The sequence below is a fragment of the Lepidochelys kempii genome, chromosome 12 (assembly GCF_965140265.1).
Source record: "Lepidochelys kempii isolate rLepKem1 chromosome 12, rLepKem1.hap2, whole genome shotgun sequence".
In the NCBI taxonomy this organism is placed as follows: Eukaryota; Metazoa; Chordata; order Testudines; family Cheloniidae; genus Lepidochelys; species Lepidochelys kempii.
Genome location: NC_133267.1, coordinates 17,219,394 through 17,238,593, shown reverse-complemented (window position 1 = coordinate 17,238,593; position 19,200 = coordinate 17,219,394). Strand labels below are relative to the sequence as shown.

Genomic DNA, 19,200 nt, shown 5'->3' with positions numbered 1-19,200 from the left:
AAAAAACGGTGAATTACCCACTACATATTTAATAAGGGAGTTGAGGTGAGAAGAACTCAGCTGGAGTGGAGAAGATGGATCCCTGGAGTCCCATGGAACATGAGGGGAAAATACATGTCAGGTGGCTGGGGAAGCAGAATCCCTCTATGCTCTCCAACTCTCCATGGGTCAGGAGAAAAGGAAGAGGGGCAAGAACACCTGGCACTGAAGGGAAGAATCAGAGGTATGAAAAGAAGAACATTTCCCACTGCCTCACTGCCCTTGGGTTAGGGATGCAGGTAGAGAGAAGGACCCATCCAAACAGGAATTAATTCAGGGAAGTTAAATGACCTGTGTAACATAGGAAGACAGACTGGATGAACTCATTGGTCCCTTCTGGCTTTATAGTCTATGAAATCTGCCGCAGTCAGAACACATAGACCTTGGTCAGATAGCTACTCAAATGCTGAGTATCCCCAAATGTTTATGGATTCTGAATCTTCATTCAGCTGAGGGCTGCGATGACAGAGCATGTGATTACGCAGCCCTAAGTGAGGGAGAGACTGATATTTCATACTCTTTATTTTCCTCTCATCTTTGCAAAAATGAAAGGGGGAAACACATCTTGTCCCAAGGGCAAACTTCCTGAAAGCAAAACTAAACAAAAAATAAGAAAGTCAAGCCCTTTCCAACCACTCAAATGAGCATAAATAAACAACCACAATACATTGAATAGTGTCAGCAGCCAAACCTGTTTCTAAGTGTGGTTTGAGGTGTCAGTTGTGCAGCTCCCACAAAGAAAGTGTGTGAGAGAATGTGAATTCAGTGCTTGCAAGAGGTGCCAGGTGGAGAGCCCTCGAGACTAAAGACTTGTCGTTATTTGCAGAACAGGTGTTTCCCTCGCAATACCCTGCCAAAATGCCTCCTCCCTCTTGTGAAGGCACCATCTCAAAGGATAAGTGGGTAGCTCGATTTCCCTGCCCATTGAGTCCTTTTCTTGGCTGCTGATGTGCCAGTTATCACGGGGGTTCTGTGATAACTCTACAAATAAACCTTAGTTTTCTGAGGAAAAAAAATGCAGCATATCAGATCTCCCAATAAAAACTAGTCTTTGGAGTCTTTTGGGTGGGGCAAAAGGCAATGACCATGTTAAAAAATTGTATGTTCCTAACTGCGTACGGGCAGGCTGGACCATAATATTGCATGGCAGAGGTAGAGCATGGTGCTGGTCTGAACTGGAGGCTAGAAGCTGCTCTGTTGGCTATCTTGAGTGACAGTCCTGAGAGTCCTCTTTATTCTTTCCTGACAACACCACAGTGTGTGTGTCTTAATCAGTCAGTCAGACAGTGTCACAGACACCGAGTGCTGCAGTAAGCAAAGCACAGAACCCTGCTGCTTGTAGCTTAGTCCAGTATTACTTTTACTGCCTGGACTTAGCCTCTCAATTTAATACTTCAGACCAGGTGTTATTTTCTGAGGGACTCAGCACCAACATTTACTCAGATCCGGACCCTCTCAACCCTGGGGCTAGGGACAGCACCCTAATGGTTTTCTTATGTCTTTCACTGCTGCTAGCAAAGGCACAGCCTTGAGACAAAACCTCCAATAGTGATATCAGAGGTAAGAAAGATGATGATTATGGTGGATGACATTGTTTTGGTCATGTATGTGACAGTGACAGTGGCTGAAGACTTGGTCCCATCTGACTTGTATTCTTCCAAGCTTTCACCTCAGCCCACAGAGGGGCACAAGAACTAACAGGCATAGTAATGGGTAGATGCTTTGGCAAGCACAACCTCCACTGAAGTGTAAGGAGACAAGCAGCTATATTACATCCACATTTTCCATGTCACTGATTTAAGGCCCCAAATCAGCAAAGAACTTAAGCATGTGCTGTCTGTGCCACTGGCTGATTAAGACACATAGTGGTGTTGGCAAGACAGAATTGTCATTCCCAGGCATCCAGCTGAGAAGTCCTCCTGAGGTCTCAATATTGAAAAAAAGAAAAGGAGTACTTGTGGCACCTTAGAGACTAACCAATTTATTTGAGCATAGGCTTTCGTGAGCCACAGCTCACTTCATCGGATGCATAAAGTGGAAAATACAGTGAGGGTGTGTATAAAAACATCCTCACTGTATTTTCCACTTTATGCATCCGATGAAGTGAGCTGTAGCTCACGAAAGCCTATGCTCAAATAAATTGGTTAGTCTCTAAGGTGCCACAAGTACTCCTTTTCTTTTTGTGAATACAGACTAACATGGCTGTTACTCTGAAACTTAATATTTAAAGTTAGGCTTGTGCTTTAGTGCTTTACAGAATTTGGACCATAATTAATAGCCCTTGCCGCCTGACATTTGCTGATTACTCCAGAGTTCTGAACACTTTTTCTGTGTCCTCCTGGTATTGCACACTGTCCTTTGTTTTAGTGCGGGGGAGCAGAAATAGATTTGTCTCCCCCCTCTTCCCCAATTCTCCATCTTACTTTAGATTCACCTTGTGCAGGAATGCAGGGGACCAAAGCTGGCTTTATATCATCTTTGCACTTCCCTCAGCTTAAACAAGAGTAGTCCCAAGACTGCATTAGCCCCCCTCAGTGATATAACTCTACATCTTTAAGGTTCCGAGCCTGAAAACACCGATAACCTTAAACAAAATGTGTATTGAACTCAATGACACTGCTCACATACATACAATTGCTCAATGCATAAGCACTGCAGGATCAGGGCCATTATTAGGATATCATTTTTAAAAGACTACCCTATCTTCAGTTTTCATCACTGAGGTCATATATATGAATACCAAAGCTGAGGTTTATATAAATAAAAATAAATTGGAAATGAGAAAAAACTCTTAAATGTTGCGTAAATCAGATGCCTCGGCTTTAGCAAAATATTCTGGATTTATGAGACCACTTTATAATTCATTTCAGCTGTCCCAGAAGTAAAGAGACAATAGTGTTCTGGGGTTGATTGCAAAGGTCATAACCCTCTGCACACAATATATTGAACAATTCCATCATCCCTGCCTTCAAAGTGAATTTAGACTCACATAGCAAAATAGAAAAAAAATGCTTAATAAAGTATGGGTTTTATTGCACACACACAGAGTCTCCTAGGTATGCACTCAGCAAAGAATGGGAATGACTCTAATCGGTGCACTAGAAGAAATAATCTGTTTATATTTAAAATGCTTATTAACCATGTTGAGTAAGAGACCTTTTTTGTTACTGGGCCAGTTATTCTGATTAGTTTTACATTTGGCTACATTATATATACGCTATCATATTATTTTATTACCTTAGTAAAATAAACTTCATTATGCACAGTGAAAAATATGAAATTTAAGAAAAGGAAGCTTTTCTGGACTAGTAGTAAAATCCAGTGTCCTGGCAAGCAAGGAATTCAGAAGTCATCACTCTGTGCACAGGCAGGCAGGGGCTGGGAGTGCTCATCCTCAGGCGATGCACCAGCCCCCTCCCCAGCAGCAGAGATGGTGAATGCTTCAAAGAACCATCTCATTCCTGTGATTAGAGAAGCAAAATAGAGCACCCTGGAGGATGTTCTCCCCTAAGAGAACTGTAGCCATTCCCTCTTTATTGGGACTGGGAGCATCTTATGGAACTTGAGGTTTGGAGAACTTCTCCAGCTCTGTACTGGGTTAACAAATCTGGGTCAAGTTCATGAACCTTTTCTCCTGCAGTTTACAGCCATTGTTTGAAAGACTAACTCCAGTTAAAACACGACCATGGATGAAATCTCCCATGGGCCAATTGCCCATTGACTCCAATGGGACCAGAATTTCACCCCATGACTTTTTGTAAGCTATGGGAAGCCATTATGAATAACACCTTTTCCCCTCCCCACCCACGGAAAAATCCCATAAAAACAAAAACAAACAACATAAGAGAATGAGATGTTTATGTTTATACACACGCACACACACACCCCATACAGTGCCAGAGTCTTTGCTGGTCTAATTCCATTGAAGTCAACAGAACTAGCCCCGTTGAGGATTCTATCTTAGGCATTTTTATGCCCCCCCCCCCATTGCTATAGTCTCTGAGCACCTCACAGACTTTAATGTATTTATCCCCCATCTTACAGATGGGAAACTAAGGCACAGAGCCACTATGGGCTAGATTCACTGCAGGCATGTCTACACTGCAGTTAAACACTCATTCCTGACTGACTTGGGCTCATGGGGCTCAGGCTACAGGACTGTTTAATTGCAGTGTATTCGTTTGGGCTCAGGCTGGAGTCCAGGCTCTGGGACCCTGTGAGCAGGGAGGGCTCCAGACCAGCTGTCCATACTCCATTTAAAGAGTCCCATAGCCTGAGTCCAAGACAGTGGACACGAGCCAGCCACGGGTGTTTAACTGTAGTGTAAAAGCTTACATGTGGTGATGCTGTGTCACTGGGATTCACAAAGTTCAACACCTGGGTCCCCTATGCAATAAATAGGGAGAGAGGGGCACCTCTGAATGGGATTCACAAAAGCCAGTAAGTTAGACAGCTCCCCGCCCAAACTAGCCAATGGCAGGTAACAAAGGTCTATTCTAACTTCTGTCCCTCGATCAGAGATAGGCACCTAAATCCAGACTACAGGGAGGTGCCTTCCGCTGCTTGTGACTCTCAGCTGCAAACCCTTTCCTGGTATTATGCACTTCCTGTGTTTTGGCAAGAAGCTGGGTAGGGAGACTGCCCTTATAACTTTTAGCCCCATGGTTAGGTTACTCATCTGAGTCAGGGGAGAACCCACTTCAGTCATCTTCCTCCAGGGATTTGAACAGGGATCTGCCACCTTTCAGGTGGGTGCTATACCCACTTGGCTATGGGCTATTCCAGGGATTGGCAATCTTTGGCACACGGTCCACCAGGGAAAGCCGCTGCAGATAAATTAACCGTCCCAGTCCATCAGCGACTTTCCCTGGCAGACCACGTGCCAAAGGTTGCCGATCCCTGGGCTATTCTGGTATGGGTAGGGGGGTCCCTTTATGATGACCTTATTTTTCACACTTGCTATCTGGACACTTTTTTTGCTGAGGAGGGTGGTATAGTTGCCTATATAAGACAAAGCCCCTAATATCAGGATGGTCCTGATAATATCAGGACATCTGGTCACCTTAGCTCCCTCAGTCTCTCCTGGTGAAACTGCTCCACTGCGGATAAACAGTTCAAGAGAGTCAGTGGAACAGGGAAACTGGACCCTGGGTCTCCCACCTACCAGTGAATGCTCTAACCACCAGGCTGCAAAGTCATTCTCATGCTTATTCTTTTTCCATCTCTCACTCGCTCACTCTCTGACCCAATGCTCCGTTCATTATTTAGCCACAGTAGAATAGTTTCAAAAGGAGAGACAGAGGGAGCCCCACATCAGAATATCCCATAGCTCAGTGGTTATAACACTCACCTCAGAGATGGCAGCGCCCAGTTCAAATTTCCCCTCCCACTCTGTAGGGTTGCCAAGCTCCAGGATTCTCCTGGAGTCTCCAGAATTTGAAGACGAATCTTTAATGAATGATAATGTCATTTGATGAAACCTCAAGGAATACAGCCAATCAAAGTGGGCAACCACATCACTCAGGTGGAAAGGGACTTGAACTGGGGGGTCTACTACATCCCACGCAAGTACACGTACCCTAATCACTGAGCTAAAAGTTGAGGGAAATCCTGCCTCTGCCTCAGAGTGTTTTATGCAAGCTCACCTATAGTGGCCAGATCTGGTAGGTGAGCTCCAAGACATGTATCAGATCAGGATCAGACTTAGGGAGAGGAATGCCAATCTTGGCTGTGGTTCACACTAGGCGTTAAGCATCCAGAATTGTGGCATAGGGCTGCTGTGGCCATGGGCACAGGAAAAAATACAGGTGCCTGGGGAAATTTTACTGTAGAAATTTAGGCCCTGAGAAAGTTTAGACACCAGCTGAGCAGATGGGTTTGTGAATCCTAATGGGACTGATTCGGGGACCTAATTCCCTTTGTGAACCTAGCCCTAAGTGGCACAGACTTTGGAAAGCCAGGACTTGAACCCAGGTTCCCCAAGCTGTAGTCTTGTGCTCTAACCACTGGACCTTCTTTCCTCTTTGGAGGAGCACTTCACTATTTACTGCATTAGAATTGTCTCTGTCTATCCCCTTTTCATAATCTATTTGTCACACTGTCTACTCACAGCTGCTTTCATTTTAGTCATATTTTATCATCGGTATGTTTTGCTCCGTACCTTTCTCTGCTCCATTTTTCTTGGTCTCTAAGTGGTTTGGGTCTGAACTTTTAGCCTTGCTACATTTGAGTAGGTTCAAATCTGAATGAATTTGCCCATCCCTGCTAGGGCTATTCATGATTATAACATTTATAATGTAGGGAGATTTATGCAGAAACCATTTGTGAATTATACTGAGGAGTCTAATATTAAACTATGACAATAAGTAATGCTACAACGTTTGCCTGGAGGACTTCTGTCTAATGAAGTTTGGAGCTTTAAATGGGCATTCTATTTTCAAGTCATATACTTCTGTTTTTCATAGATTTTTATTTGTTTTTCTTCTATTTGGTATGCCTTTTTGGGGGGGATTTTATTAATAACCAGATTGTGAACATGCCTTTGGGGGATAACAATTATATTTACAGTACCAATTGTCTGTAATATATTTGTGATTTAAAAATCTTAAAGACTTAAAAACATAACAAAATTGTTATAAAAGCAAAATGTATCTGAGTATATCTAAAGGGAGGTTATGAATTAGTAGCAATTAGCAAGGATTTTATAGTCTACATTACTTCATATAAGACCTTTTGTTCTGACGTCATGCCTTTTTATATCATTATGAACAGGTTTAAGCCTTGTTATGGGTTGAGTTAAAACTTTGTTGAAACTGCGGTCAGACTGCACCCTTCACATAAGATAGTTGTAAGAGAAAGTTAAGGAGCCATACCTAAAACAAGGCCAAACAGCATCTGTCCTGAAACTAGCATTATGTGGGCAGAGGGCTCCTCTGGGCACTGTTCTGACCAGGTGGGTGTGTTTGTGTGTGAAAAAGACAAGGGGATGGATAGGCAGACAAAAATCAGATGGATGAGGCAGAGCAAGAAAGACAAGCAGCAGCCTGTAAATACAGTGTGACCTTGGGAGAAGCCTAGAGAGAGGGTCCAGGTTGGTGATGCTGGCTGAATGAAGCATGGGCCTATAGGCTAAGAAACTGCTCCTTTTGTTCATGGTTCTGTGTTTGGAGAAGCAGGACTTTGATTCAGTCTTGTTTATTAACAAGGAATGTGCACAAAAATACCAGACTCCATCATCAATTTCTGTTCACAATTGGAACATCCTACAAGGCCCTGAACTTTGACTAGCTGCTCAGGTCAAGAAGGGCACCGGTACTGTTGGCATCCACCATGCAGCCTGTTACTGCAACAGCAAGGACTACACTTTTGAAGGAGGACCCAATCAGTGTCTCCAGAAATATGCGCATGCTCCAGTTGCACCCTCCAAATCCCCACTTCTGTGCATGCATATCAAATTATGGTGTATCTGTGAGTCTGCATATTCAGTGCCCCACCTAGTCCATGTAAATGTGGGCTTTGGCAGCTACATGGATGAGCACTTACTTTTGCCAATAAACTTGTACCCTGCTCTGTAAATGTGTGCTTAGCCCTCAAACAGTTCAAACTTCCATTATTATAAATATATTTTAATACTCCCGATTATATTCTGGAGAATCTACATTTCAAAGAAGTGTATAGTGAACCGCTGTGGAAAAATTCCACTATATATTGCCTGCATTGGGAAACAGAACTTAAGGAAGGATGGTCTAGTAGTTACAGTGCTAGCTTGGGACTAGGAATGCCTGGGCTCAATTCCCTGTTCTGCCACAGACTTCCTGTGTCAATTTGGGCCACTTAGTCTCTCTGTGCCTCAGTTACCCAGCTCTAAAAATGGGACTAATAATATTTTGCTGCAGTGTTTTAAAGATCAGTGCAATAGGAATTGTGAGGTGTGTGGATACAACGGTAGTACCATACAAGTGCCTTAAATTTTCAACCAGTATGGCAGGGAAATCTTATTGGGCTAGGGAATGCTTTTTAAGGTACTGTAGGGAGAATCTACATCTAGGGAAGGAGAGAAGAAAGTTGTCATATATGGGGGAGCCTCTTGTTAACAAATGTGCAGTACTGTTCAAATGTAGCTGCCATGTACAGTATGGCAGACCCACAATTATCACAGGGAAATATGGAGGGGGAAGAATATTGTTGGGACTTCTGAAGCTAAATTAACCTGATCGCTGATTTGAATGGCTTTGTTCAGGATGGATCTTCCTCTTCAGAGGTGAGATGTTTCATCCCTACTGATTAGCAACTCATTCTCACTCTGCTAAATTTTGCTGAAACAGAACAACCCTCCTTAAACTAGAGCAAAGTGACAGAAGAATGTTGCCAGGCTCCTAAATTAATAAAGCTCTGTCCTGCTCCAAAGTGGCCTAACCATTTACTTATTGCAGCAAGCAGCAGGTTCCCAACTTACAAAGATTCACGACGGGAAAAACCTCTCTCTTCGCTTCAGCGCCACATCTGACAGCCCTTAGGCAGAAGATGGGTTTGAAAGGCATGTAACCATAGCTCCACAGAATGTATGGTTCTTCAGGTAGTGAAAAGAGCCGCAGCAGATTTAAAAAAAAATAGCTCCTTTCCTCTTTGCCTAAGGCAGCTTCTGCTCATGCGACAAAGCGAAAGCTCAGTAGTTCTACACTTCAAAAATTATTTTGATGTCTGACTTATATTCAGAGTGCACAGTAGCTCTCTGCTTCTTGCTCACCTAGCTGTGGTTTAATCTCTCAAGATACAAGCAACTCAATAACATAATAATCAAACAGAGATTGATATAGGATGTAGCAAAATAACACATCCCAGTGACTCTGCTACCACAGAGTGATAGACTCTTCAAGAAGAAAAGAATTTCCCAAGTGGCCTCATTGTTTTTCAGGCATTTTCCAAAATGAACTTTTCCAATAGTAAAATCATTACAAAGGAGAAACATTATCTCTCTAAGGGCTAGCTTGAAAATAGTGTAATATAAGAAACTAACTTGAAATGGGTGCCATATACAGCATAGTCCTTTCCATAATCAGTATAATATAGGGAAGACTTTGGGACAATATTTGATGCAGAGATGAATCCAGATTAGAACCTTATTTCTGGCCACCCTAAATTTGGGGATGCTAGAAAACCCAACCCAATAAATGAACTTTGAAAACCAAACAAAACCCTGGACCAAAACATCCCTAATTTTAGGTCTGTGAGAAATTTGTGAACTAGGTATCTAGATCAAGATTCAAAGCGCTCTTTACACAAAAGCACCAGATCTGAACACTCCTGAATCTGAATGTTTCAAATTCGGACCTGAATTTAAAATTTTGCATGTTGGGCTCATCTCTAAATTTTTTTTTCCAGCTACACCTCAGTTAGAGATTGTTCAGCTACAGGGAACACATATCACAAATATATACCTTCTTAGATCAGATAAATTCACTGGAAATACCACAGTCCCAAGCAAATGTTGGATCCCCCCAAGAGCTCTGACTTGAAAATCATTGTTACATGGAAAAGATTGTTATTAAAGTGAGAGAATGGGACAAACTCCAGCCCCTTCTGGGCAAAAAAACAGAGCATTTCACTGGGGCAGAAAAACTAACTTCTGTTGAATGTAAAGACCCCCTCTCCAGAGGTAACTGGACTCACACAGTCTATATAACCACTTGTAAGCAAATAAGTCACTGACTGTTGTGCCCTCTGGTGGCTGGGCTGGTGTAGCAGGCTCTCCTCCTCTAATATCCCTTGCTGACAGTTGTTCCAGTCCTGCAGGGGTCTACTTCTTCTTGTGACTCAGCTCTCTGGCCAAGTCATCTAGAGTCCCATCCCTTCCAGTCCAACAAAACAGGAAAGCCCAAAGTCTCATGGCCTCTGTGCCAGGCTCTTGACTCCCATCAGGGATTCATCATTCCTAGCATCTTTCAGTCTTTCATCGTACTTCCCCTCTTGGTTTCGGGAAGCGCCAGGGCCATCATTGAAATGTGGTGCCTCTAAGCTTCTTCCCAACTAACTATTGAGGAGCTTCCTCAAAGCCACTCCCAATCTGTGTGACAGCAGCTGGGCTCTATTTCAAACAGTGTGTCTCATTTCCCACCTTATGACAGGAGCCCCTCACCCCCAGCCAGAGCTGGTTCTAGGGTTCCATTATTGAGGAGCAAGTGGGTATTTTGGACCCACCCCACTTTTGCTATTTAAAAAAAAACAACCAGCCTTCCAGACATCCAGGGGCTAGTTAAAAATCTTGGATCTTAAGAGTTTTTTTAAAAAGTAAAATTTGGCTACTGTGTCAGTATTTTGCTGTAATTTATATAAAGGACAAAAATTCCAATCTGCTGCTATTCTACTGCTTAACATTGGATAGGTTTGTACAGATTTTGGTCTTCTGACAATAATTTGGGACTCCTTGAACATCATTGTGGGGGATGGCAAATGTCACCTTTGCCACCAGCTTCCTCCTTGGAGGTGGATTTGTAGCTTAGGCCAGTTGCAGGATCATAGCCAGCTCTCCTTCACCTGGGCCCTTTGCCCCCATTCGTCCCAAGGCTCAGAGCATTCAGCAGGCCAGTCTTCCCCTGCTGAGTGAGAGCCAGCAATCTGCTTTCCTTCCTGGCCAGCCCCCATCCAAGCCACCTTCAGCCCTTTTAACGCCTCCCTCCAGGCTTGACAGCTACTGCAGGTGTAGAAAGCTAAGACTGATTAAGCCCACAAGCTCTCATTAACCCTTTCAGGTCCAGTGTGGAGTTGTTACACTGCACTCTAGTTTTACAGTGATAGATTAACAAACAGGTGAAACAAAACAAAATAAAATGTCCTAGGCCAAAACCACATCACTAGTCGCCACAAATCTCTTCCTAACCAGCCAGTTTAGTTTTCAGAAGGAAAGAAAAGTGAACCACCAGGCACAGTGTCTAGAAAAAAAAGTCCTGCGGGGGGTGGGAGGTGAGGGGGGTGGGGGAGGTGGAGCCCTTTCTGCCCACTGCATAAGTAACTCACACACTATTGCACATAGGAAAAGCTCAGAATTCTACCATTCACAAGAGAAAGCTCCAACCAATACTTTCCCCAGGTAGAGCGAAGAGAACAGAGCACTTAGCTGTATATATTTTAATTATTAGAGGCAAACTCTGGAGAATTGTACAGAGCTCTCATCAAGAATAACTACATCCATAGGAACAAACTCAGCACTGGTGCAAAAAGGATGCAACTTCACTGAGTTCAACCAGGGCTGGATATGAACCACAGTAGTCAGTGAATTGATTCATTTCACATCTGCTGATTTACCGATGTTTGAGTCTAATGCATGCAACGTTGCTTTTCCATTTTAGGCCCCAATCCTGTAACTAAATCTATGCAGGCTGACCCTTGCCCGAGCCTATTCAGAGCTCAGTAGGGCTCATGAATTTGCCCTCATGGCTCTAGTAGCAGAATTGGTGCACGGGCCTCTGGGCATGGTATGGATTGTTATATTAACAACTCTTCTTGTGTGAAAGCTACAGTTTGACATCTATGTCCCTTCTCTGGAACCAGTGGTAGCCATCAACGCTAAACAAAGAAAATGTAAAAAATGTGTAAAAAGAAAAGAATTTGTAAAGGAACCTGCAAATGCTTGAAAATTAGAAACATTTGGGCAAAATTATCTAGTGCCTTTACATTTCTTATAAAAAGAAGAAAATATAATCAATGATGTTGTATTTTTAGTACTAGCTTGTAGCTGTTTGTGAGGTGATTTTGCGTTATTAATATAGCTTACCATTTAAAATATATGATAAAAGGCATCATTTGTCTAGGATGGAAAATAAAATCTAAGTGGGTTTTTCAAGCTGCTGTTATACAATGAACCTAATATTCATCTTTGTAACAAACTGCAGAAATATTTCAAGACAACGATGTAGCTGGGGAATTATTTGTCTCTGATTCTAATCCAGTGTACACTGAAAAATCATTTCTTAATTTACATTTCATTGAACCTTTAAATGTACATAAACGTTGGCTCTCTTGAAATTATTGTATTTTAATCATATTCAGTTCAATAGCCTACAACAGAGATATTCTAATAATACCAGCTGACATCTTAAACCTTAAACTAACATAGAACTATCATACTCGATGATTATTCCTCAGTACTTTACAGTTTGCAGAGAAGCAAGAATCACTGTAAAAAGTCAAAGGCTTAAGTACTAAAATTGCATTGGATGAATGCAGAGGGTCAGCACAAGGGCCACGGTACTGCATACCTCTCAGTTAAAAGGTGCGTATGCCTTGTAAGAACCTTCTGCAAAAGTGTAAATTTCACCCCTTTTGAACTACTCAAATAGCAATATAAAATGAGGTCAAGGAAAAGGGATGGTGAAGCTATGGTAGTAAAGATGATGAAGAGATGGGGGAGTTATGAAGGAGGAGGGCAAACTCCACCTTGGCTAACCCATCATTTTTTCATGGGTTGAAGCTCATAGAGCCAAGAATCAGAGAGTCTCTGAGTATAAAAGTAGACTTGGCACAGCAGATCAGTACAGATCGAGTCTGAAGTGGTTCCTCTCATGCTGTGATTTCATTTTCTTTCCTGGTGATATCAGTTACCTGGCCAGATGTGAATTATGTACGTTTTAATGACAGAGTTTAGTACGTCATACTGTGCGCTACATATTGAGATTCCATTTGTAAGTAGTTTATAAAGGATTAATAAATGATATTTTAATTGTTAAATATTTATAGACTGTTAGAGTCTAACAGGTTGCTTATACCTATGTCTTACAGTCCTCTATTTCACCTTCTACTGTTACGCTTATAACTCATGTCTGTAAAATGCATAGAACATCTATTACTCATTCATTAACCCTTTTATAAAGCATCTGTAAGTGGAATCTTTATAAAGTGTGACCCAAACTATTGATCGAATCTAGACTTGAAGCCAATGTTATCCCATCCAAAACCCAAAAATGGATTTAAAAAAGAGGGGGAATGGTTTGGTGAAACCCCCAAAATATTTAATGAACTTTTTTTTCCCCATAAAAATGCCCATTTACTGAAAAAAGCCATTTTCCACCCTATTTTCCACTCCAAAAAATGTTTGGATACAAAAAGTTTGACCAGCTTGAGTAAATATAAAAAATAAATATTAAGCAAAAATATTAAAGTTAGATAGCACATCAGAAAAAATAACAGCATTTATTATTATTTCAAAGAGAGAAATTGTGTTACCAACCATTCAACAAACAGCATGCTGAGGAGAAAAGGTCTGATCCAACGTGGACTGGAATCAATTGAAAAACTCTCATTTGAGTTCATTGGAAGTTAGTATAGGACTATGGCCAGATCCTCAGCTGCATTGATTTGCACCACCTGAAGATCTTGCCTATCATCTGCCTAAAAAAGTTCCTCTGCCTCCTATTTTAATTTCTTTCTGTACCCAACACTTTTTATTTGGTCCTTAGGTTTAGCCTATTGCTGTCTGAAACATAACTGGGAGTGATTCAGCAAGCTGGACTATTCTCCCCAGGCATTTTTCACAACACGGGGTCAAAACTTACCATCCTTTTACAAAACATGTGAAACATACACTCACCGGAACACAGAGGAAATCTATACCTGGCTTTAGTAACAGGCAGAGCCAACTTTGGCATTATTGCTTAGGCCAGTGAGGCAGGTTTTCAGGTCCAATTGCAAGTGTACTCTCCTCTGTGATTATACCACTAGGCAAAGTGCTGGTGTTCAATTTTTGGAAGGGTGTGTGAGTTGATTCTGTTTTTGCAGAAAGTATCTATTGGAGTGGGAGGGGGAGGAAACTTTGCAAGTATGAATAGCAATATAATGGTGGATCCAGGCCCTTTTAGCCTAACTCTGCCTTTAAATACCAATTATACAGTATATCTGGAAATTTCATTAAAATCATAACCCTGGAGCCATGCTTTACCAGTGGTTGTAAAAGCAGCATCTGTCCCTTCTTTCATTGCTTTCTGGATCTTTTCAGATTATCACTGATGACACCACTCTGATAAGTCACTCTGTCATGTCCAAAGCTTTATCTCATCTTCTTTATGTTTTGCTTAGAAATTACATATCAAGATGTATAGCACTCCATGGTTTCTTAGAATTTACAGAGCAAGAAACAGCAAATAATGAGAGAAGGTTTTGATGTTGCAAAATTTCCATCTGTTCACTTGGATATATAATTATATGCATGTAGCTATCCGTGCACCTTCAGCAATCCATAATTGGAAGGCATTTCCTTCATTTATCATGCAGGTGGTGTGTGATGCTACATGCAAAACTGCTGAAGTTATGGCCAAATTTACATATTCTTACTGTGATTTATACTACTTAAAGCACTTTAGTTTTTAGAACTTAATTTGTGTTGGAGACGTTTGTTTTTATTACCTTTTGAGTCAGTGTTTTTATATGGCTAACATACCACAAGATGAAAAGGAGGACTTGTGGCACCTTAGAGACTAACCAATTAATAAATTGGTTAGTCTCTAAGGTGCCACAAGTCCTCCTTTTCTTTTTGCGAATCCAGACTAACACGGCTGTTACTCTGAAACGTACCACAAGATGGCACTATATCAGAGCAACACTAGGACACTGGGACATCCATCCTGATTAGATGGTTTGGGCATTCAGAGTTGGGATTGTACAAGCAAGGAGCTTGGTGAGCTTCTTCAAGCTCTTCTAAAACTAACTGAATTATTCCAAAATTGACCCTCCTCATTTACCAATCGGGCAGTGAAAAGATGCCTCATCTTTCACTGGTCCAAGTTTACTGAGATGTAGACAATTGAGCCTCCGTGCAAAGAGTTGGCCAGGAGTCAGTGGACCATTGAGCTTTTTCAGATGCTGTCTAAGGAGACAGCAATGGCAGGGAGTGAGGGGGAAGGGACTTTGTGAGGCATGGAGCACCCACATGTTAAGACGTTCAAATCAAACCTGTGAAGCTGTGGTTCAGAGTGGTGATAAAATCTGAAGGTCTGGGGTAGAGAAGGGCCTGGTTGCACTTTTGCTATGCTGTAATATTTGTTTGTTTTCCTACTAAAGAGACCTAGAGTTGAATGGGGGTGAAGATCAGAGAAGGACTCGGCCCCAAGTGTGCTAAAGCTATCAGTTGCCATCAGTTTCCATTCATGACAAAATTGTGAAGTGTCTTGTAATAGTTGCTTCTAACAATTATTTAGTTACTGTGAGTTCAAAGGAGGGAAATTAATATTAAGTGAGTGATCATGAAAAATTGCTTGAGCAGTAGAAGAAAATCCTGGTGCCATGGAGTTTGATTCTTATTTACACTGAGGCCCAGTTACACTAAGAAAATCCAGACTCCAGCAGGGTAAAGGAGCCTTAAGGTAAGAATTAGGCCCCTGTACACTGCCAAAGTAAATGTAAATGAGAATTGGGGCCTTGGAATCAAACCTGAAGTCATTCCTCTGAAGAATCAGTCCTGGAGTCAGGCCCGGCCAGGCCGTGGCAGGATGGGAGGGTCAGGCTTTTGGAATATTCATTTGCTAAAAACTGAACTGGGTGACAGTTTACGTTCTTCAAAATGCCCAACAATCAACAACCATGTCTCAACCTGCCAACATATATATCCAGTTTCTTATTTGCATGGAACTTCATGTAATTACTAAAGCCCCATCAACTGTATTTTTGAAACATGAGTATACCGGTAGTTGTGCTGCCTATGAAAATCGTGCATCGTTATTTTGGAGTCATGATCCTATTAGCCAAAGAGCACAAGTCCAACTCCTGGTCCACTCTGCACTTCCAGCCCAATGCAAACACCAGCCTGATTTTACACAGGAGTAGTTCCATTTGAGTTGAATGGGAGTATAGGGAGTAAAGTGTGTAGATTTTGTTAGAACAATGATTGACGTGAAACATCTACAGATATAGTTTTCCTACTGAGTGCAGGTATTCTTGCTGGAGAATGCAAGAATTTTACCTTCTTTTAAAATGTTTTCAGTATAGAATAGAACATTTCTTGGATCCACTTGATAACCAAAGTTGGTCCCTTGGAGAAATCATCCAGCCTGCCTAGGAATTAAGCCATTTAAACAGAAGTTGTTTCTCTACTTCTCAGTATACTTTTGGTCTTGTAGAATGAATTGAGTGGGCATGAAGAGGTAAATACTGAGTAGGCTCTGCCCCCAAAAATGTATTGAGGAAATGTTGCAATAACCATGTAAAACAAGTAAATATTGGTGTTGGTAAAAATGTCAATCTGTCAAATGAGTTAACTGCCATCTATTGTACATGAAAAAACTTGAATTTTTCCTTTGTGGCGATAAGATGTATCTATCTGACAAACTGTCAAATATTCATCTTTCTAAATGCTGGCACTTCAGATTTGTATCTGGTTTATATTAATTATTCTTAACCATCTTCCACCAGAAGCTAGAAAGAATAATTTCACTTTTCTAACTTTTCCATTTGTTTGTTTGTTTGTTTGAAATTTACTTTTTAAATGATCATCTTTCTCAATAGCCCATGTTGCCATATTCTGACTTTTGCGTCATTATTTTGTTTGCTTCCTTTGCATCTTCACTTAGATTTAGCCAGGGTTAGCCAGGTCACAGACTATTCAGAGCTGTATAGGTTAAAAAACAATACCTTGAATTCCATGTGAAACATATTGGTAGACAATGGAAATTATGGAGAATGCATATGATGTTGTTAAAAATTTCCTTTGGATTATCTGATGGGGGAGGAGGTTAGAAAATTTCAATATAGAGAAAACTAAGTGACACATTGTTATTACAACCTTCCTTATATATAAGATAAACACATAGTCAGGAGCAACTCTTCCAAATGAGCAAAATAATTCTTGCACTGAAAAAAACTTCATTACCAGCATAGAAAGACTAAAACACTAAACTTAATAAAAGGACACCTCAAGGTGATATAGTACATAGATGAAATATAGACATTTGACCATATGTTGGCATGGCACATTTCAACTAATAATATGGATTTTGTAATCAGCAGATGGCTTGAAGGACAAAGTCCGGATTACATAAAAGCAGCAAAGCTCTCTTTCCTATTTCAAACATAGAAGGCTAAAAGGGCACCAAGAAGGTCACCAATGGTTGTCATTCAAGTGACAAACTTGAGACTTGCAGATGGCAGAGTTTCAATGGGTGTCCTAAAAATATCAAGGAAGTCTACTAAGGGAATGAAAATTGTAAGGGGAGCAGATAAATGAAGGAGTTCCTTATGCCATCGGAGGTTCAAGAATCAACAGTGATCCTGCATCAGGTAGATCAAAAGTGTTTTCTCCAACTGAACAGTGATGTGAGCTCGCTTTAATCTTGACTATTTAATACAAAGAGTTTAAAGCATTTTAAAATGTTTTATTTATCTCTAAAGAAAATTGATAGCAATGAGCCAACTGGCAAATATCCATTCGTTGGTACTATCAATGCGCTCCACACCTTACTTTAAGCAATACACTGTGACCCACAGCTGCTGGAACTAGGAGTGCTAGTGGTGCTGCTGCCCGCCCTGGCTTGAAGTTTTAATAACAAGCCAAGTACCATGGTTTCCGCCTTCAGCACCCCCAGGATAAAAACTCTTCCAACACCGCTGATGTGAACCACTTCTTTCCCAGCGGCACCATCTCAGCAATGATTGCAAATCAGCGGTTTTGTCGCTACAATGTCATGTTGGAAGTGCTTGTTGCAGTAGTTCTTATTTTTAGAGAGAGTTTAGGACCATGGAAATTTTACTGGAAAGTATAAATTTACCCAGGATCTGACGGGGGTGAGGTTTGTACAGTATACAAACAGATCAGCCAGGAAGATGGTGTCACCATGGAGAACAATGGCTGAAGGTAAGAATGGAAGATTTTATTTAAAAAGTAATTGCCAAGTTTGGGGAAATGTAATGGGATAAATTTAGCTAAAATGTGGCCACAGTGTCACACCCACCCCCCACCCTCTGAACCCCACAGAAGCCTTTTCCACAGGGGCTAGAATCTGTACAGGGGGAAGCAGTGGCCAAGGGCAGTCCATGGTAAAGTGTTGTTCTTCTTAACCACTGAGGATAGACCAAGAAGCAATGGGCTTAAATTGCAGCAAGCGAGGTTTAGGTTGGACATTAGGAAATACTTCCTAACAGTCAGGGTGGTTAAGGACTGGAATAAATTGTCTAGGGAGGTTGTGGATTCTCCATCTTTGGAGATTTTTAAGAGCAGGTTAGACAAACACCTGTGTGGAATGGTATAGCTAATACTTAGTTCTGCCATGAGTGTAGGGGCTGGACTAGATGACCTCTCAAGGTCCCTTCCAGTTCTATGATTCTATGGTAGATCAGATTAAATGGAGCTGCATTGCCAAGGAGCTGGGGGCGGGGCACCAGAGGCCAGAGCAAGACTAGCGATCTGATGCCTCTGCACCAGAGTCCCTGACCTCCAGCTGCTCATGGGAGTGTGCCCTGTAACCTTTTACTTAGGGATGTGTGTGGAGGTGCAAACCTTATTTCACCCTCCGGGGATAATATTGAGGGACTTGGACAAGACTCCACTGGCCATTTCCTCCAATGGATTCCCCTTCCATGGGCTTGTCATTGGGAGAGATAATCTGGGGCTTTAATGATTATGGAAAATGGTAGACCTACTCCAGGAAATTGAAGGTTCAGTCCCAGTTTCCCGACTCCTTTCTGAAGGCGTCCCACTAAGATCCTCCATGCTGCATGCTTGGTCCTTCATACATCTACATTTCTGGCCAACATACCCTTTTCAAACAAAAGAGCATCTGATATCCCTTACTGAGCTAAGCTACTTGCTATTGGCACCAAATAGCAAAATTTGCCAAAAAAGGGAACTGGGCTTAAAAGGGGTAAATTGTAATAAAATAATGTTTCTTATGCACAAAGTATGTTTTGTTTTTCTTCCATGGAAATTGCACAAAATAATCAATGTAAATTTAGTCTTTTCTTTCCAAGCTCAGTGTTTGAGAACGGGAGGCATAACATTGATTTGTTCAAATGAAGTATAACTACTTCCAGCACCTAACTTTAACTGAAGAGAGGAAAGCTGGAGGCCGGGGGGGGGGGGGGGCGGGGAAACAATAATTTGCAAGGGTCTCACAAGATCTCATTATTTCATAACCATAACGCATGACAAAAATATGCAATCAGCTGAGGCTTTTCCCATACAGT

General features: G+C 41.6%; 1 long non-coding RNA gene across 4 annotated transcripts in view; it reads left to right on the top strand.

Annotated features, from left to right (window-relative positions):
• LOC140896235 (uncharacterized) overlaps positions 1-19,200 on the top strand; it is a 382,955-nt gene that overhangs the window by 304,685 nt on the left and 59,070 nt on the right. For 3 of the 4 annotated variants that reach the window (XR_012154477.1, XR_012154475.1, XR_012154474.1), the window contains one exon: positions 17,026-17,872. This is a non-coding gene — a long non-coding RNA (uncharacterized lncRNA). The remainder of the gene's footprint in view (positions 1-17,025; positions 17,873-19,200) is intronic. The other variant, XR_012154476.1, reaches the window with a different exon arrangement.